Raw genomic sequence first — 21,977 nt, 5'->3', positions numbered from 1 at the left:
AGAATGTCGTGCTTGGCATTGCCTAACCTGGTGCGCTTGAGAAAGCACAAAAAGTGCTTGAGGAGCTTCCTGTCCGGTTTGTCACCTCTGGGAATGCACTGATTGCGGGATGTGCGCAACAAGAGCAAGGCTGTTTAAAAAAGATGTCGTGCCTTGGTCGATATGTATGCCAAACGTGGTGCGCTTGAGAAAGCACAAAAAGTGCTTGAGTGGCTTCTTGTCCAGAACATCGCCTCTTGGAATGCACTGATTGCGAGATGTGTGCAACAAGAGCAGGGCCAGAAAGCCTACGCTGTTTTCAACGGATGCAAGGTAAGAGTATCTCTCCAAATTCAGACACCTGTACTTTCGTCTTGAAGGCTATGCTTACATCTTGAGGGCAGGTGCTCGAGGAGCTTCCTATCCGGAGTGTAGACTCTTGCAATCAGTGTCTTGAAGGCTATGCTTACATCTTGAGGGCAAGTGCTCGAGGAGCTTCATATCCGGAGTGTAGACTCTTGGAATCATTGATTGCAAGATTTTCCCCACAAGGGCAGGGCCAGAAAGCTCTAGTCTGGTTTCAGCATATGCGACGCGAGGGCCTCTCTCCAGATGCAATCACCTACGCATGCATCTTGAAGGCATGTGGATCTACGCAAGATGCATGCGCACAATGTCCCTCAATATCCACTTCAGCATTACCAAGTGCAACAATTTCTCCAACACATTTGTCTAGCAATCTCATCATAGCTTCGATCCTTATCAAGTGCTCTCAGGCTACCACATGCTCTCAATATTGTGAGAGGTAATGAACAGATCCAGCAATGCTTTCGTTTTCACAAGAATGCACCTTGAGGAAAGATGTTCAGCAACGCCGCCACCACATTTGCGAGGATCCACTTATCGTGCTTGTGTTGACACTGCCAAGTCTCTTTTTCTGAGCTCTCTCTCGGACAACCCAAAGGGGGTTAAGACTGCCCAGACACTCTCTCTCTCTCTCTCTCTCTCTCTCTCTCTCTACCTGTCTCAAGCTTCACGCTTGATGTTCTGCAGGTTCCAAGGTCGCTGAGCAGAGTTATGTTGTCCAAAGACAGCGTCCACTCGAGGATGGCGGGCAGGCAGCTAGGCAGCGTTACAGACAGCCGACACAAAGCGCTGCACGTTGGGAAGCTTGAGGACCGGTACGCTCAAATTTCATTCGATGCAGCGCTTTGAAATTTATTTGCTTTGTTTCGTTCGCTCTTACCAAAGGGTCATTCTTAAACAAGTTTTCAAGCTCAAACATATGAATATGTGTGCACATACCTAAGTGTGTATATAGATATGTGTGTGTGTGTGTGTGTTTTCTTATATATCTCCATAAGACACACATCACATTCTCTCTCTCTCTCTCTCTCTCTCTCTCTCTCTCTCACATAGTGGACTCCACACACACACACACACAAACTTGGGTAGCATTTTAAATTTTCTTATGGATGCCCCAATGATTAGTTTCTCTTGCTAAATTCTACTACAAATTGTGGCAACATGGGTGACACACATCCTATCAAAAGAGCACATATCAAATCACTTTTATTGAATATGTACTCTTTCACCCTTCTCGCCCACCAATGCTTGGTATATCTTTAATGCATTCTACAAGATCATCCATAGGTATATCCCAAGAAAGGAGGGTATGAAGTCCCTAACCTCTCTATGTATGCACACGATTCCCTCATCCTTGCCCATCATCCTTTTGGGCCCTAGGTGAAGACAATGAGAGCTATCACATGGGATACAAACTTTGCCATCTCTCTTAGATTCTTGCAAGAAATACATTGATATCAACATGCAGAATTGGGCATTGGAATAGGTAGGAGAGGTAGATGAATTCCATAAGGTAGCTTATGTTTTCAGAACCAAAAGTTGTAGAGTAGTTGCCAAGCTAGGTAGGGAGGGATAGAGAAAGAGTCTCTCTCTCTCTCTCTCTCTCTCTCTCTCTCTCTCTCTCTCTCTCTCTCTCTCTCTATGTGTGTGTGTGTGTACGTCGTAAGGCATAAGTTGTGCCGGCTCACCTGAAGTGGCATCCATATTGCAGTAGCTTTCGTTGCGCTATAGCTTGGCCATGGGATGCGTGCAACCTTATACTCCATAGTAGCAGACAGGGGGGGGGGGGGGGGGGGGAGAGAGAGAGAGAGAGAGAGGTGTAAGAGCCTGCCTCACCACTCTCTCTCTCTCTCTCTCTCTCTCTCTCTCTCTCTCTCTCTCTCTCTCTCTCTCTCTCTCTCTCTCTCTCTCGGCATGTTCGTCTTCCACCAAGCCTCTCATTGCATGTTTGCCTCCCATCGACCCTCCAATCTCTTTGGTCTCGGTACCCTCTTGACGTCTTCAGCTCACGTTCTCCACCATCCACGTCTCCTCCCTGAATTTTGGCTTCGATAATAGAGCAGAATAGATGAGCCACTATAGCACGATATTTAATGACCATGCAATGGTATCTTGTAGACATAGTACCTTAGCAAAGGTCCCAAGTATGGCCATACATCAAATCGTGAAATCCACTATCGCAAAATGCCTTTCTCTGAATGGAACTCATAAAATTTTGGAGTAATGTGTTCCACTAATCTTCTCAATATGCTGGTTGCAAGTTGTCCCTCTAGCTTCAGGTATCAAGCGAGTCACCTTAGAAGATAGGAAGGCTCGTTAAAAAGATCAAACCATTCAGGAGGTTTAGAACTAAGATGAAGGGCAGATCGATAATGCTTACCACCAAGATTTGAGGGATTATCTATAGCCCCTTCATCTTAATGTTGCTCACAATTTCATTTTCAAGTCCAAGATATAAACAATATGCATGGTCATCAGCAATGTTGTAAGAGGGTTCACCACCACCATAGGTTAAATTTCAATAGTAACATCATTTGTCTACCTCGCCACCTATGTCGGGCAATCCTAAAACATTAGCTTACCCAACATATCCATGGGGAAACATTATAGCGACATTGAAAACCATGGGCAACCTCCCCAAAAAATTCTCTGAGATGTCACGATCACGAGCTTGCAAAAGATCAAGAAGGAGAAGCATAATTTCTAGCAGTGGTCTGCAGTATCTATCCATTCCTTTTCCAAGCCCAACTCCTGCAACCTGCAATACATCAATTACATATCCTAAATCACAATGTTGGCTTTCTTCATCTATGATTTCACGTGCACTCCTAAAGTAGAATAGCACCTTCCTTGTTTAAGTCCACATGGAAGAAATTTGGTTGACAATAACCAAAGGATTAAGACAAAATAAAAAAGTGGGTTTGTGAGAGGGATAACCTCTGTCCAAATTTCTTATAAGCCCCCCCCCCCCCCACGGAAGCATATGCAGATGCTCCTCTGCTTGTTGCACGAAGCTTTTGTAGGTTTGGTATTCAGGCATTCACCATGAGTGTCTGAAGTGGCATGGTGAAGTCTTTGCCAAAAAATACAAGATTAGAAAAAAATAGCCCTTCTGTGTGTGTGTGTGTGTGTGTGTGTGTGTGTGTGTGTGTGTGTGTGTGTGTGTGTGTGTGTGTGTGTGTGTGTGTGTGTGTGTGTGTGTTTTTAAGTATGAAAATATCCTCATAATTGAACCATACTTAGACAATTGTATTAAATAATATATTAATTAACAATAGTTTAAAACAAAATGTCATGAACCTCAATTATCATTTCATATACACCAATACAACATTCTGTATCTAATGGATAATACAATCATTTAGATCAAAAATTTGATCTTTGATCACTACAATATAATATCTTAGTGTTGTATCTCTATGTGCTCATCCTTTGGGATGAGCTTACACTACATCTACATGGATAAGGATTCAGCTGGTACATTGGACGATCTTCTGTTACTGCTGCACTTTTTGTTGTAATCCCAAGGAAAGAATCTCTTACATGTCACCATCCAAGAAACACAAGCCTATTAAAACTGGCATTACTTGGGAAGACAGGTGTCAACGACTCCCTCCCCTTGTTATTGGTGTCAAAAATTACAACAGAACTAACAGCATAACCTAGATCAAATATGAAGTTTAAAGAATGATCCAAAAAAATTTGGACAACATCTCCTTTGTAATTTAGTTCAAATCTCAAAAACCCAGTCAAATGCCATCTCCTCCGAGGCCCCCACTTGAGGATTAAGGATTTTTTTACAACCTTTGGACAGTTTTCAAAGTACATTATAGCATCAATAAGCACTATACAATTGTGAACTCTCCATTATATACTTATCTTCATCAAATTTGAGTTCTTGCATAAAAAGATAGAATAAAAGAACTTTGTGTCAAGGACCAAGTTCCTGTAAAGTTATGATACTACTTTGCTGCATTTATTTGCTGTCTTATTGCTATGCATTCATTCCTGGTGTCCATGAACACTAGTTAAAGTAGTGCCCAGTTAATAAAGTTGGGTATGGGCGCCCTGAACTAATGCTATAATACTCTCAAGTCACACAAATTGTAAAAATTACAACAATAACTAACCCAATAACATAGATCAAATATTAAGTTTAAGTAATGAGCTATTTATTTGCGATAATGTTTACATCCTTTAATTCTAGAAACAATCGGACAGCACCTCCTTTGTATTTTGAATCAATTTTCAAAAGTTCAATCCAATGCCATCTCATTCGAGACCCTCACGTGAGGATTAAGGCTCTATTTTTAAAGAATCTTGGAGTATGTTCAAAGTAAAATCTTAACACTAACTTCAAACATTATGCATCTATTCAACAAAGAGAAAAATGTTGAAAATCAGTTCCCATTACTAATTTTACCAGAGTGAATATGCTCAGATATATCCCTACAGCTATAGTCATACATATACCATCATAAATGTGAAAAAAGTCTAGCATCACCTGCAAAAAACCATCTCAACATATTAGCAAGTTACATGCACCTACCTGTATGCCGATCACATATACAGTCAAGCTAGAGATAATAAGAAGGTGGGAGAGATCGCTTCCCAATACCTAGGCAACCCAATCAAGCCAGAGAATAAGAAGGTGAGAGAGGTGGCATCCAAGTATTTAGGTCATGTATAAGAGGATACCACAAATCATACCAGTAAACCATATTCACATCAACATCTTGCCCATTGAAGAGAAATCATTACTTTCTGCAAGTAATATGCATTGTAAGGCAATTGATTGTATTGAATTCTGTATTTTTATGTATCGGCACGTATGACCATGAACTCAACCTAGGTGAAGTCACATATAGTCCAAAATTCCAGCAATACAGATCAGCCATAGTTTATCTATATATAGACCACCCTCGTCTGATATGTATATCGCCTTCCAAATTCCAAGGCTTACGATTTATGACCTAATCAGATTTTGCAAAAATATATGGTATGCTGCCTATCACAGACAACCACTACCATTGTGCCTCTTGTGAATCATTACCATCTCTAAGAAATAGTGCCGAATACCCAAATGCGTCTACAATCCATAGCACAGGTACAACTACCCATAGGGCCACAACATATTAGATCCTCATATGACTGAATATAAATCCAAATGAGCAGTTCATTATGAATTTTTCCAGTATTTTGCCATTGCTTCTGACATTTTTCCAAAAGAAACCAGAAGACCATCATCAAAAGACATAATAGGACTCACCACCCGTTTGATTGTGCAATTGCATGTCAGAGAAAAAGGACTCATACGCAAGAGATTTACCCAGCTTAAACATCTACGCCTAATCTTTTGAAGCCATTTAGACTGTAGATAAAGAACTAAGTAGGTGCAATAGCACCTACCTGAAGTTTGGGTTGAACTATAGATGCCGGTAGTATGATCAATTGGTTAATCCAATTAGCAAGCCCGTAAGAGAGGTGATCCTCCACAAGTCCCAATAGTTTGTCAAGGTAGGTCATTTCCTGCTGTAGCCGAGCTCGTCCCCACAGAGGTCTGATCGTTGAATCTCCTATGTATTAGATGGGGGAGGAGCAGAATCCTGCGATGTGTATTCATGCTTTGCAACTAGGAACAACTATATGGCAAGTGAGCCGAGGGAGTCTACACGCCACAATTCCCTTGTGTGTGTGTGTGTGTGTGTGCACGCGGCCACGCGCAATTTTGCTTGCAAGAACAACAGGACCCAGAAAGGGCTAGTGGTTACGCAAAGAAATACATCGAGTTTTTATAAAAGCACCCCGATTCCAAAAATAGAGGATGGGTCTTAAAGCGCACATGTACGCCTTTGTAGACTTCATTATGAGCATCCACATGATGTGCATTGACTCGAAGATTCATAATTCAAGTCTACTACCTGGCCCATCTCCAGTTAAGAAAACTTCTAAGTGTATTCTCTTTAAAGGTTCGAGGGTTTTGCAAATACGGAGGATGCTCATTGTGCAAATACGGAGGGCAGTGGAAAAAACCTTGTGTGTGCAGAGATCATGCTTATGTGTATGCGGTTGTGCGCAAGCAAAAAAGCCAAATCATGCCACAAAAGAGGGAGCGAGATATAATGCACTAGATCGATTTTTGGTGTGAAGGCAATAATCATGGGAGCAGTAGAGACCACCACTTTTGGACACGAGAGGTCAATACAGTGAGTGAGAAAATTTATAAGATTAGTGTAGCATTGAAAGTTTGTGAGATTTCCGCAAAGGTAGGACAACTGAATAGCCACAATTCTTTCAAGTAATGCTACAAACTAGGTACGGAACCATAATCTAGGGATGTAATAAAAAACCATTTGATTTATTCGACTGGGCATCTTTAACACTATTTACGAGGTAGGTGCAGATTTTCAAAGAAGTAACAGCTTCTTGTGATATACCGTATCCCCGATCACGGTGATTGCCTGATCATATTTAACTGAGTTTCCTTTTATCAAACACAACTGGGTGTGTTGAAGCAGGTGTGTAGTTGAGTAATTATGAGTGGCTATATATTAGCTCTCATAAATGACATCTAAGATTAGCTTCTGAGTAAATGTGTGTGCAGGTATAAGTCCAAAAGGTGAGGCTCTGTGTCCAAAACTAGACCCATTCTCTAAACCTTAAAGGTTATGTGTATAACAGAGTCCATTCTAAAATATGTAGGCATGAACCCATGTCCAAGACTGACATCGGCCTAAAGCACCAAAGAGGGAAGCAGTCATCCAAGGGTTAGCCAAAGAATTGTCAGCTAGATAAGTGTGTGTGTGTGTGGACCTCCTCCATCCCAGAGGAGAGATCTTCTTGGTGGAGGATGGTGCACCAAGTGGACCAATCCCCCACCAATTGTAGTAAATGCTTCCTTAAAAATTTCCATTTTTATAGCTCAATCACTTGTATGGTGTTAAAAAGGTTTAGAAGCGAGATTACTCATCTGTAATGTGTTGAATAGAACTTAGATGTAAGACACCCAAATTTTGTATAATAAAGGGGTTCTCCAGGGAGGAGAGTAAGGTACTATGAAAACTACATACCTGATATCTCATGATTTCGGTTGATGTCGCTTTGTGGATTATGTCGTCATGTTGGTTACTATATAATACTCCGATCCTGCAAGATAAAGATAACTTGAAATTCCACACCTGCTCGAGGGTGGTCAATGATTACAGTATATGGATTATATGTAAACATGTAGATGCTTGACCAATTTAGGAGTTGAGAGCCTCGACCCATCCCTTGGATTGGGTGGATCAAGCTAGTAATAATGTAACTTGTATTAGAGAGTAGGCAATCCAATTCTTATATAAATACCCATATCCTTACAAAAACCATTTGATTGAAGTCAGGATAAATTGGAGTAGCTATATTATTATCTAATTCCAATTGCTAAGTATGGCACTAGTCCGACCAAAGACTAGTAGGGAAAAGGAGTGTGTGTTTAAGTATGAAAATCCCCTCATAATTGAACCATACGTAGACAATTGTATTAAATAATATATTAATTAACAATATTTTCAAACAAGATGTCATGAACCTCAATTATCATTTCATATACACCAATACAACATTCTGTATCTAATGGATAATACAATCATTTAGATCAAAAATTTGATCTTTGATCACTACAATATAATATCTTAGTGTTGCATCTCTATGTGCTCATCCTTTGGGATGAGCTTCCACTACATCTACATGGATAAGGATCCAGCTGGTACATTGGATGATCTTCTGTTACTGCTGCAGTTTTCGTTGTAATCCCAAGGAAAGAATCTCTTACCTGTCTCATCATCCAAGAAACCAAGCCTATCAGAACTGGCATTACTTGGGAAGACAGGTGTCAACAACTCCCTCCCCTTGTTATTGGTGTCAAAAATTACAACAGAAACTAACAACATAACCTAGATCAAATATGAAGTTTAAAGAATGATCCAAAAAAATTTGGACAGCATCTCCTTTGTAATTTGGTTCAAATCTCAAAAACCCAGTCAATTGCCATCTCCTCCGAGACCCCCACTTGAGGATTAAGGCTTTTACAACCTTTGGACAATTTTCAAAGTACATTATAGCATCAATAAGCACTATACAATTGTGAACTCTCCATTATATACTTACCTTCATCAAATTTGAGTTCCTACATAAAAAGATAGAATAAAAGAACTTTGTGTCAAGGACCAAGTTCCTGTAAATTTATGGTACTACGTTGCTGCATTTATTTGCTGTGTTATTGCTATGCATTCATTCCTGGTGTCCATGAACACTAGTTAAAGTAGTGCCCAGCTAATAAAGTTGGGTATGGTCGCCCTGAACTGACGCTATAATACTCTCAAGTCACACAGATTGTAAAAATTACAACAATAACTAACCCAATAACATAGATCAAATATTAAGTTTAAGTAATGAGCTATTTATTTGTGATGATGTTTACATCCTTTAATTCTAGAAAAAATCGGACAGCACATCCTTTGTATTTTGAATCAATTTTCAAAAGTTCAATCCAATGCCATCTCATTAGAGACCCTCATGTGAGGATTAAGGCTCTATTTTTAAAGAATGTTTGAGTATGTTCAAAGTAAAATCTTAACACTAACTTCAAACATTATGCATCTATTCAACAAAGAGAAAAATATTGAAAATCAGTTCCCAGTATTCAACAAAGAGAAAAATGTTGAAAATCAGTTCCTAGTACTGAATTTACCAAAGTGAATATGCTCAGATATATCCCTACAGCTATAGTCATACATATACCATCATAAATGTGAAAAAAGGCTAGCATCACCTGCAAAAAACCATCTCAACGTATTAGCAGGTTACATGCACCTACCTGTATGCCGATCACATATACAGTCAAGCTGGAGATAATAAGAAGGTGGGAGAGATCGCTTCCCAGTACCTAGGCAACCCAATCAAGCCAGAGAATAAGAAGGTGAGAGAGGTGGCTTCCAAATATTTAGGCCATGTATAAGAGGATACCACAAATCATACCAGTAAACCATATTCACATCAACATCTTGCCCATTGAAGAGAAATCATTACTTTCTGCAAAGTAATATGCATTGTAAGGCAATTGATTGTATTGAATTCTGTATTTTTATGTATCGGCACGTATGACCATGAACTCAACCTAGGTGAAGTCACATATAGTCCAAAATTCCAGCAATACAGATTAGCCATAGTCTATCTATATGTAGACCAACCTCATATGATATGTATATCGCCTTCCAAATCCCAAGGCTTACGATTTATGACCTAATCAAATTTTGCAAAAATAAATGGTATGCTGCCTATCACAGACAATCACTACCATTGTGCCTCATTACCATCTAAGAAGTAGTGTCGAATACCCAATTGCGTCTACAATCCACAGCACAGGTACAGCTACCCATAGGGCCACAACATATTAGATCCTCATATGACTGAATATAAATCCAAATGAGCAATTATGTATAAAAAAGTTTTTATTAATATTCAGTTGATTATGAATTTTGCCAGTATTTTGCCATTGCTTCTGACATTTTTCCAAAAGAAACCAGAAGACCATCATCAAAAGACATAATAGAACTCACCACCCGTTCGATTGTGCAATTGCATGTCAGAGAAAAAGGACTCATACGTAGGAAATTTACCCAGCTTAAACATCTAAGCCTAATCTTTTGAAGCCATTTAGACTGTAGATAAAGAACTGAGTAGGTGCAATAGCACTTACCTGAATGTTTGGGTTGAACTGTAGATGCCGATAGTATAATCAATTGGTTAATCCAATTAGCAAGCCCATAAGACAGGTGATCCTCCACAAGTCCCAATAATTTGTCAAGGTAGGTCATTTGCTGCAGTAGCCGAGCTTGTCCCCACAGAGGTCTGATCGTTGAATCTCCTGTGTATCAAGATTCATAATTCAAGTCTAGTACCTGCCCCATCTCCAGTTAAGAAAACTTCTACGTGTATTCTCTTTAAAGGTTCGAGGGTTTTGCAAACACGGAGGATGCTCATTGTGCAAGTGGGCAGTAGAAAAAACCTTATGTGTGCAGAGATCACGCTTATGTGTATGCGGTTGTGCGCAAGCAAAAGAGCCAGATCATGCCACAAAAGAGGGGGCGAGATATAATGCACTAGATCGATTTTTGGTGTGAAGGCAATAATCATGGGAGCACTAGAGACCATCAATTTTACACCAATTTTGGACACGGGAGGTCAATACAGTGAGTGAGAATTTCTAAGATTAGTGTAGCATTGAAAGTTTGTGAGATTTCCACAAAGTAGGACAGTTGAATAGCCACAGTTCTTTCAAGTAATGCTACGAACCAGGTACGGAACCATAATCTAGGGATGTAATAAAAAACCATTTAATTTATTGGACTGGACATCTTCAACACTATTTACGAGGTAGGTGCAAATTTGCAAAGAAGTAACAGCTTCTCGTGATATACCGTATCCCCGATCACGGTAATTGTTTGATCATATTTAACTGAGTTGCCTTTTCTCGTGTCCAGCTTGAATTTTGGCTTCCATAATGAGCAGAGTAGATAGATTGTACTGCAAATGATAGAGTAATCGTTGTGATTAAATGTATGTATACATAACTGAACAACCGCCCATATGTGTGTCTTATGCATCAATGGTCTATTTATTGCTTCTTCCAACTTCTTCTTGAGCTAAGGTCGCGGATTGCCACGGGGGGGGGGGGGGGGGGGGGGGGGGGGGGGGGGGGGGGGGGGGGACCTCACCTTGCAAAATGTTGCCACAAGCAGACGGTTTGCGTTTGCGCGTTGGCTGTGGTTGGATGTGCTCACCGCCACGTGCACATAACACCACACTATTTCAAAAACATTTGAGTGGAGACAGCTTTCGAAATTTGCCACAACAAGCTTTCGCAAGCACCATTGGTTGAAACGAAGATTGAAATCTCAATTTTGCCAAAATTGGCAGAGTGGAGATTGGCGAGCAAGGTTCTACACTGCCACCCTGGCACCGCGTATGAAAGGAGTGCTTTTCAACTAGGCAGGGGTAAACGTTCGCCCGTGCAAATGTGCTCTGAGTGGTGGATAACAACAATTTTTTCTAGAGAAATTTACCAAAATACCCCTCTAATTTTGAAAATTCTCAAAATACCCCTCAAATTTCAAAAATTCCCAAAATACCCTTGTATCTATTTTGGTTGGATTGTTCAAGATTTTCTAATTTTCCTTTTGGAAAATTGAGATCCGTTTTTTTAGTCCTTAGCATAAAATTTGTCACAAATTACCTCGCAAAAAAGGTAATTATGTCTAAAAATAATGAAGCAATTCAAAACTCCCACATAACCAAATCAAATTCTAGTTTTAGCATCTTGTATGATAGACAATCAGTCTTCTTATGAAAAACTGGAAAAAAAAATGGAGAAATTTACTCTCACAACCAAGGGTTGGGAATTTTGAAAATTTTGAAGGGCCTTTTAGGAATTTATGACAATATACCAAGAACTTTTGTAATTTGAGGGGTATTTTGGAAATTATTTTAACTCTCTCGGCCGTCTCTCTCTCTCTCTGTGTGCCAAAAACGCATTCTATCTCTAGGCTGTTGGACTCGGAACAAAACGTCAACTCTTTCTTCTGTCTCTATTGTCCAATGCCCTCTCTCTCTCTCTCTCTCTCTCTCTCTCTCTCTCTCTCTCTCTCTCTCTCTCTCTCTGTGTGTGTGTGTGTGTGTGTGTCTCCGCCATTGTTGTATGGTGTGTGCATTGAGCACAATCGAAAGCTCACTATCCTCGCCGTAGTTCTTCAGGTTTCCATCCCCCCTTCTTGCCGACACACCTTCTCAGGGCTGGAGACAGGATGCGCTGCCACCTGGCAGCCTGAATCTTCTCCCCCTAATAGAATACATAGATGGTTTGTTGTATGATCCTCTATAGCTACAATTGTCCCTTTCAACTTGTACTAGAGCCATCATCATGTTTGCATGAACATACACCCTAATCTTTATATTATATTCTTTATGTTAGATTGAGGTCATTATATGCTTAATGGCTAATCATAAATTTTCCTTAGACTCTCTAGTAATAAACATACCTACACTCGTTGATTTAACCAAGGTTTGGGCATGCTCTTGGTAATTCCAATGAGCCACTATCCTCGCTTGGTGTAATCACTAGTGCTTGGTGTGATTAGGATTAGTTGTTTTTTTTCTATCTTTTGAGTTATCACATTGTATATAAGACCCTCTTATTTGGTGAGCTTGCAACTTTGGATTCATTGAAGCTTTTCAATCTACACACACACACACTTGCGTAGCCCATCACGAGAGCTTTTAATTGAACCTTCCTATGCCTTGTTTGGATTATGCATGCGAAAGCAATAGCTTGATTAAGCTATTAATAATTGAAACTCTTAGGCACTCATTCTTTGCTCATTCCACATTGTGTGTGTGTGTGTGTGTGTGTGTGTGTGTGCCATTTGAAGTTTTGTGTGTGTACCGTTTGAAAAAGTGTCGAAGAAGTAAAAAATGACCTCAACGCACTAGAAAGTTTCATGGGATCCCTTACTCCTCTAACTTTTTGAGGCACATGGCCTAAAATCCCCTTGGATTCACACATTCAAGAGCTCAATAGCTCCAAGCTCTCCTCCAATGTCCTCAGCCTACCAAGAGTGTGTTGCCATGGCCAAGTCTTCATGAGATCCAAAAGGAATGTATGTATTACCCAATTTCAAGACTATCAAAACCCAAGAAGCTCCAAGTCATACATTCGCATAAGTATTTTTGCATTTTGTACAAATTTATTGCATTCATGTTTGCATGTATACAAGCACTATGTCCAACAAGGTGTGCCCTCATCGTAACAAGAAGGGACATGCACCCAACTGGTGTTTCTTCAAAGACAATGCTAAGAACCAAAAGAATCCTAGAGATTCCAAAGGTAAAGTACATATTGTGGAAGAAGAAGAAGAAGGGGATGTCAACACTGTCCGTATGAGTAATGTATTGTTTTAGACACTGCCCCAACCCCAAATTTTGGAGGTAAGACCTGCCCTCCTTTACATTAGGTTCACCTTATGAGCCATATGCAGTTATCCTAAAAGTAACCCATCTTAGCCTCTCGATTAGAATCCATGTGCACAAGGGTGTCTGTTAGGGTAAGCCTTTAGCTTACACTCAATACATGACCAACCCCTAAATCCAAGCATATATAAGCATGCATCCTACTACATAGATCTTCCTAACACGTACTTGTTTACTATGCACACATGTTTGGTGTAGCCCACAAGTATAGTCACATGTTATTCGTTATAGCCACATGCTATTTGACCTTTCTCCCACATGAGATGAATATTATAAGGATACATGCTACCCTTGTATTATCTCAAAAAATAATGCAATCACTACATTCATTTTCAATATGAATGGTTCGTTGTGCGATCCTCCATAGCTACAACTCTCCTTTTCACGTAGACCACTTACCCACCGTTGCCATTTTGCGAATATTTTGAAAAAGAAACCCGCAAAGTTTCATAACTAGATGCTAACCAGGCACATCATATGGAGAAGTAGGAGTTGCTTCCAACTGGGCAGTGTTCGTTTGTTGAACAAAAATGGACAAAAAATAATAGTTAATCTCTATCCATCACTGAGGGAGCCTACCTTGTTTTTTTTTGTGCACGAGTTTGACAGAGGCCAATTACACACTAACATGAGTGCTCGCTATTTGATTTATAGAAAGTGAATAGTTCCTCAAAACATCCATTTGGGCAACTTTGCACCTTATACATTATCGTTTCAAGGTTGATGCCATAACTGAGTTGGACGCCAACACATGCCCATACCTACGAGAGATTTGGACGGCACCACGCGATTGCCCAAATATGGTGGATCCTTCTTCAACCAATTACTACCAACTGCATCTAGGCTACTTGTTAAATTTGAAGCCCAAGTGTAGGCTTCACCGAAGAATCATTAAAACCTTCTTGTTGAGAATCGAATTCATCTTGAAAAAAATAGAAAATAACGTTGATAAGACTATTATTACCAATTATTTTCAAATAATAGAGCCAAAACAATATTTAACAAGTGAAAGGGTCACGATGGCTTTTTAAAATAGTAAGAAAGTGATAAAATCATTAGGTTGAGTTTAAGTGGAATCAATGTTTGAGAAAGGATTGCCTTAGCTTAGCCTTGAGCCGGTTGAAAATCGAGACTAGCCAATTGCAAACCTTAGTAAAGGAAAGAAAAACCGGTGAAATATGTGAGAAAACAGTTCAAAAATCCTGCAAATTTCAAAATTTCTGCTAGTATTTTTGGTTTGCTTCTTTGCAAGGAGGAAACTCGGCCGATGGCCACTTAATAAAAGGGACTTTCCTGAACATTGACTGGAACTAAGCCATAGAATTGCAGGAAAAGTCAAGCCATGTGAGGTTGTGAAATGAAAGGTGAAATAAAAAGAACTCATTAGTGTGTGTGTGTGTGTGTGTGTGTGTGTGTGTGTGTGTGTGTGTGTGGTTCCTCTTCAACCTTCAACCAACCAGGAGAACCTATAAGGGCCGTGTGAAGAGAGCCCCATCCTACAGGGGTCGATCCCAGTTAATTCTATTTAGGACAGAAACCAAGGGATAAAATATACTAAATAGGTCTTTGAATAGTATCAATTATACTACTCTTGGTGTTAGGTGTGTGTGTGTTCTAGTAACAATTATAGCATAGACACCAAAGAATCCTTTCAAATTACAAAAGACACTAGAAACTATGTCAATGAAAAGGTGGTATAACTCTCATTCATAGTAGAGAACATACTTTATACACAAGTATAAGAGAATTAAGTGCCTAAAGATATATAAGTCCGCCATCAAAACCTTGGAACTTTGAAAACCATTTTTGAGAAGGTAACCCTCACCTGCACGCATGTAAACAACACAACATTTAGTTAGCATTGGCACCGTATGAAGGTGATGCATGGGTATCCCACATGTTATAGATGTCACTCAGCTAGAGTGCTTTCAAAGACAAATAATAAGAAAGGTCAAGTTAATCATATATTTTGAGAAAATCATTTACAAGGGGAAAAACCATATGAAGCCCCTTGTGCTTTACAAGCTCTCATGAAATAAAGCCGGAGACGAGTTTTATGAGGCATTTTATCCTCAAAGTGGGCCACATATAGTTGTTTCTGGACTTTACAGAGTTTGGTATTAATGGCCGCTGTTTTTTTTGGGTCAGTTACAGTGCTCATACGTGCAGTCAATCTATACTTTGGAGTCGCTTGTAACATAAAAAGTCATTAAGTAAGTAAGTCCTACACCCCCTTAGTCAGAGTTGAAAGCCAAATGTAAGGTAATAAGTATGAGTACTAATACCCAATTCATAGTCCATATAGATGTGTTATTCCATATTTCCTCAAATGTTCCAAAAGCGTGTGCTACTAAGGTCTATAATAATGATGAAATCAGTAGCCACTTACGGCCACAAGAATCAGTCCACATACAACCACATCAACCATATACCCTAACCCAACACAATGGCCACCTTCAATCATAACCAAGTTTCCAACCAATATGCACAATCCTGCCAAAACTTTAAATACACAACACAAAAACGGCAAGAAAGGTATGCTTGATAACCAATCCATAGGCTCAACAACAGAAGTACACCACAAAGGCCACCTTACTGAAATTACAGGCCACTGTCTTACACCCCCAAGTATATCCGCCCCATCATATAGGGTCATTCACCAGGTATTTCAAGAAGAACACCAATCATAGCCCCCCCCCCCCCCCCCCCCCCCCCCCCCCCCCCCCCCCCCCCCCCCCCCCCGGTTTTTTTAAAAAGAGAGACCTCACAATCACTGCATCCATTAACCAATAAATGAAAGAAAGTACCACCTTCCAATGCTTTATTTATATGACAAACCACATATGGCCTCATGAATAGCCATAATTACCATATTCCACAACTCATCCTAGCCACAACCATATTCGGCCACGAGCCATCATTTCGCACCATTCATACGGCCCATCTAAGCCATTTGGCCCAAGATCAATAAACAAACAGAAAGGACCATATCTGCACCAAAATAGTCAGCTCGGAAACCAACCTAGAGGTACAACCACCAAAGTATAAACGCCACGACAGCCTTTCCAAAACATACAGGCCGCTTTTTACACCCCATAAGTGGTTAACCCCACTATAAAGGGTCATACATCAAAAATTTAAGTAGAATTTCTATCCTTACACCCCCTTTTTAAAAAAAAACAACCAAGGTTACCATTATCCAGTGTTTGAAAGAGGATACAATCTATCAATGATACTTTATATGCTTATGAAAAACCGTAGAAATGTATTGACCAACATCCCTAGCCTAAAAAGGACGTTATAACCCCAAAGTTGCAGACACCGAAAGGGTGCACATACACATGCATATGATAAGCCATTTAACACCCATTCCTAACTCACAGGGTGAGTAAAATCGACAAGTGCAGTAATGGTACAACATAAGTTTCTATTCAAGTACCTCTATCGGCATATGCATGAGGAATACCAACTAGAGAATTACAACCCATAAAACTGTCAGAAAACAGTCCATTTTAATGCCAAAAATCACATGAGATTGAGTTGGAGCAGCCAACTCCACAATAGCCTGCTTCTCCTTGCCCTTTGCCATAGATCCAATACTTAACACTACCCCTTTGTAGGAAAAGACGTATACAGTCCTAATGCACAGACTACTACACCCAAGTACACACACACACACTACCAATGCTAAGTGAGCATGTAAATCTCACCTTTTAATAGGTTTTGGAGCATGTAGCACCTTCCTTCACAGTTGTAAGGTGGGCCCGACCTCATTGGCTGAATGGTGTAGTAGCGCTGCCAAGTAGAGAGAGAGAGAAGGGGGGAGAGAGAGAGAGAGAGAGAGAGAGAGAGAGAGAGAGAGGGAGAGAGAGCGCATTTGGATCTAGTGCCAACCTTCCACTTGCACAGTAAGGTGGGCCTAACATCAAGAGGTAGAGGTAACCAGCAGTGCAGCCTCGTACAGAGAGAGAGAGAGAGAGAGAGAGAGAGAGAGAGAGAGAGAGAGAGAGAGAGAGAGAGAGAGAGAGAGAGAGAGAGAGAGAGAGCATGAATGAGATAGAACAGTAGTGCAAACCCGCCAAGAGGGAGCCACCATGAGTTTAAGTGAAACATGAGTTTAAGAGAGAGGGAATGAGATAGAACAGTAGTGCAGACCCGCCAAGAGGGAGCCACCATGAGTTTAAGTGAAACGTGATAGGGTATGCACAGCCATGAAACCCGCCACAAGCTCATAACCCCTATTAACTACGAGGGTTAGGTACCATTAAGGTACCACGCTCTAGTAAATTCAAGCCATCATTTCACCCAGGGTTCAAAACTTAGCCAATTAAACCGAGAATCTAGTAAGGCAAAACGTCCACCCCAAATAACACCAAGGTTTAGATACCATTAGGTACCACTTTTTTTTTTTTAATCTAGTCAATCCAAGCTGGTTATACACTAAGGGCACCCCCGGCCAACAATCCCAGCAAAATATGCCAAGGAAAATTCAACATGCCAGAACTAGCCATAAGTAAGCGTGTGTGCGTGCGCGTGCATAGAATTTATGCAAGGTGAAGCTTCACTTTAGCATTCTAAAACAATAGAATGCAAGAAAAGTCAAGACCCTCTCACACATGTTCTGAGAATGTCTAACAATCAGAGGCTACACCGGCTCCGTCTGTAGATGGGTGTACACCCATTTGGACACCCCCTTCTTTAAACGCAACCTTTGTGATGGGCTCTAGATGGTGGGCTCTAGACACATCGATAATGAGGATCTCCTTACTAAGGTTTGTACGGTAAGAGCAACGGCTTTAAAAATGGTTTGGCAATCTAGAAATGCACTACTCTTTCAAAAGAAGTGTGATCCTTTGGACGAAGAACATGTACTGGAAACTTGCTGGTGGCTTATCCTTAACAGAAGAAAGCTGCAATGCAAGCTTCGCAAGAAAGTGTGGGAGGAATCCATAACAAATATCTCAAAATGTGTAATATATTGTAGGGGTTCGTGTATAGTCAATGGTCTCAAATCCCTTGAGGGCCTTGTGTCCATTGAACGGACTTTTTTCGTATATGATGGAAACCCCTTTGCAAAGGATATGCCAAGGCTTGCATGTATTATTTTGAGTTAATTCAAATTTAGCTTCTTTTATTAAAAGAACTAAAAAGAAAAGTCAAGACATGTCAGGATGTGAAATGAAAGGTGAAATAAAAGGATCCTTTTAATATTTTAAAATCAAAATAACATTTAAGGTAAGTCTCAATCATCACTGAAAACATTGAAAGTATGCCTAACTCAACTCTCCTCTAAGGCTTCTTTTAGAAAGCCAAAATGCTAAACTATTGCACACTTATGCTCGAGAGAACCATGTTGAAGGAACTCAGCGGGTGCCTCCGGCCTCACTCAATTTTAACACATTTGGTCATGCTGAGTCTTGGCTCTTGACTCTTTAATAACTATACACACACAAAAGGTCCACTGATATCATTCAAAGCAAACTCTGGAATGGCAAAAAAGACATTAAATAACTTTCTTTCAACAACATATATCTCTAGAGAACAACAATACGTAAAAAGAAAACCAATAGCTGATACATAAGAATAAACTCACTAACCGACAATACATAGGTCAAGTGGAGTATTTATGGATGCACTTTTTCCCGGAGCGTACAACTTCAATCACTATCGTTGATAAATATCTCGAAGTACACACCTTCTATAAAAATATGCACAAAATGATTCACCTTACTTATGTGCTTGTGTATGGTACATGTCCTATATTTTGTAAACCCTGCATAATTGTAGCAAAGATGATTTTTTTCTACAATGTGCTTTCTTAGATAATACGAGTTTAGCATGTGGCCTTATATAGGCTCAAAAAAGGAAGGTGACATTAAATGTTGGAAAGTGATATTCATCACGTGTGGGAAAAAGATCAATTAGCATATGGTTATACCGAATAGCATGTGACTATAATTGTGTAGCATACGTGCATAGTAAAGAAGCATGTGTTAGGGAAATCTATGTAGTAGGATGCATACATGCACATAAGGGTGTATGCTTAGTATGCTCGGCTTTAGGGGTTGGTCATGTATTGAGTGTAAGCTAAAGGCTTACCCCAATATTACGCCCAACATAATCACAAGGCAACAAACAACTCTACTAGCCAATGTTCTTTCTCTACATGAATCACGCACATGTTTGGATGGACGTGTGTGACATGGACCTTAATAATGAAAAGGTTGAACCTAGTAATTGAGCTACTTGAAGAAAATATTTCATTTTTCTTTAAAGATTCTCTTGATGGACTTTTCTAAGGGTTGGGAGAATAGGTATTTTCTAAGGTTAGCAACAAGTTGAGCCAAACCTTGGGACCAACCTCAAGGAGCCACAAGCATTAGAGAGTGAGAGCGAGCAAAAGAGCACCTCTTTTTTCACTCTCTTAGCTCCCTCCACCTATCGATGCACATGTTGTCCATAGCCATTCTGTGTCAATAGCACTACCCTTGCCTCGACGCCCAAAGTTGCCTCATCACCTATCGACCCAAGTTCTACTATCGAACTCCACCTGCTCTACGACTACACCCGTGATGACAGCCCAACAATAGTGCTACTGTACCACCCATGCTTGTGTTCTCCACTACCTTGAACCAGTGCACCATGCGCCATTAATAAGTACACAATGCAGCTAGGAAAGTGTTGGACCTTTGATTGTGAGGGATCAAAGCAAAGTCAAGTGAATCGTAGAACATTTGAAGCAAAAGACAGTTGAAAAGAACAAAATTCCAGCCATCAAAGTCTCAATCTAAAAAATAGCCAAGATCAACTCAAAACTCTTGACCCCAATTGCATAGATATAGTGTCGTTTCGCCTTGTTTAAAACCCTAAATTTAAACGTTAATGCTTCATTGTGTGACCATTGCATGGAAGCTTCAAAAATTCATTAGACAAGCTCAATAATTTATTTGAAGAGAGTAAACCCTAATTGGTGGCCTCACAGCCTCCAACATACGGTGGAAACAACATGGATTGCATTAGCTCCCTCACTTAGAACTATTGTATCTCCTTCATTAGATGTCCAAAGGAAATCATTTTTGGCTCTATAAACTCACCCCCAACTTGAGAAACGTCAGCATAGTAGTTGATGTTGCATTTTGAGCTATTTCATGCTATTTTTGGCCATTTTATGATCATTTTTAGCTTTAAAATACCCTTTTTGTCTGTAAACAGCACAAACGAGCTGGAAAAAAATCCTAACTTCGTGGAAAATTTTCTTTGGTATCAAATTACATGTTGAACCTCATTTTTCCACTTGTCAAGCACTTTGGATACACCTTTTACGACCATGCATGAAACTTGCTATTTTTTTGTCGAGATCGCCTGTGTTGAACTTTCTAGGCAAAACGAGTGTGCCATCTCCATGCACTTGAAATATGGAAAATTCTAGACCAAATTAGGCATGTTTTAATGTGATAAAACACACAATAGTGCCCGTCCAAGGCCTCGCCTCCCCAACAAGGTATGTACACGACTGCAATTGTGGCAATCGTTCTCACATATATGACACTATGTACTTTGTAGCATTTGGTCTCACATATCAAAAACATCAAGAGTGAGGTAGATATTTTATTTTCACATTATGCACATGCCACATCATGACATCCACACCCTATGAACTTGCATATCCTCTAACATGTGCCACACTTATCTCTTTGTAGGTTTTATCTTCATTTAAGTCAACACACATGTCAATCTCATTTTCATCTTCAATAAAGTATAACACATCATCCTCTCTTCCTTCATCCTCATCCATAGAATTTTCATCACGATCTTCATTGTGACTTTCTTATGAGTCAAAGCAATCCCTGCCACATTTTCTTTTTAACAACTTGATCCTCGTTCGTGCAATGGAAATCTTCAATTTTGTCCCATCCAACGCATGTAATGTGTGAGTTGCTTTCCCATGCACATAATTAACAACAAAAGGACCAAACCATCTCTTTGAAATATTTCTTAGTATTGAATGTTGGTTGTCAAGAGTAATGTCATACACCAACACCCAATCACTTCTTCAATAGCTTTAGGTCTAAGCCTATGTCTCTTTCCAAACCTGTCTTTATTCTTTAATCTTGCATCTTTTAATTGTCCTACTACAATCTCAATATCTTGTGGCCTTGTTTCTAATTGTTGTATGCACAAAGCAAGAAGGTTTTCCCTACTCATTCCATCCTCACAAGGTAACACATTCCATGTGGGAATTACATCCTCAATTAGCATTACACGTTTCTAACCATACATCAACTCAAAAGGCATACAACCAATAATTGAGCTATGAGTTGTACGATCAATCTGTAAAGCATAAGGCAACCTAGGCCACTCTCCTAGTTTACCTTTGCAAGCCTTAGCCAAAGCTTTAATGATAGGAGGATGCCCATGCTTTGATTTACCATTTTCTTTAGGATTGTAAGTAGTAGTGAGAGCAAATTTACTGCCCACCTAGAGAATAATTCTTGGCTTTGTTGGCATCCAAACCACCCATGTCTGTTGTTATTTTTTTAACACATCCATAACGGATGATCACATCT

At 39.9% G+C, this 21,977-nt stretch overlaps 1 protein-coding gene across 3 annotated transcripts in view; it reads right to left on the bottom strand.

The window, feature by feature from the left end:
- Window positions 1-21,977, bottom strand: part of CNX3 (cofactor of nitrate reductase and xanthine dehydrogenase 3) — a 184,989-nt gene that overhangs the window by 48,976 nt on the left and 114,036 nt on the right. The window contains exon 1 of one of the 3 annotated variants that reach the window (XM_086517496.1): window positions 1,001-1,209. The exons of 1 other annotated variant lie outside the window; for it this stretch is intronic. The gene's annotated coding sequence lies outside the window, so the exon portion shown is untranslated. Of the gene's footprint in view, window positions 1-829; window positions 960-1,000; window positions 1,210-21,977 lie in introns of those variants that run through there. One more of the 3 variants, XM_086517497.1, reaches the window with a different exon arrangement.

The sequence above is a fragment of the Adiantum capillus-veneris genome, chromosome 8, assembly GCF_014529385.1.
Source record: "Adiantum capillus-veneris isolate H3 chromosome 8, ASM1452938v2, whole genome shotgun sequence".
NCBI classification, from domain to species: domain Eukaryota; kingdom Viridiplantae; phylum Streptophyta; class Polypodiopsida; order Polypodiales; family Pteridaceae; genus Adiantum; species Adiantum capillus-veneris.
The sequence above is the reverse complement of the archived record's forward strand: the minus strand, read 5'-3'. Positions and strand labels throughout refer to the sequence as shown.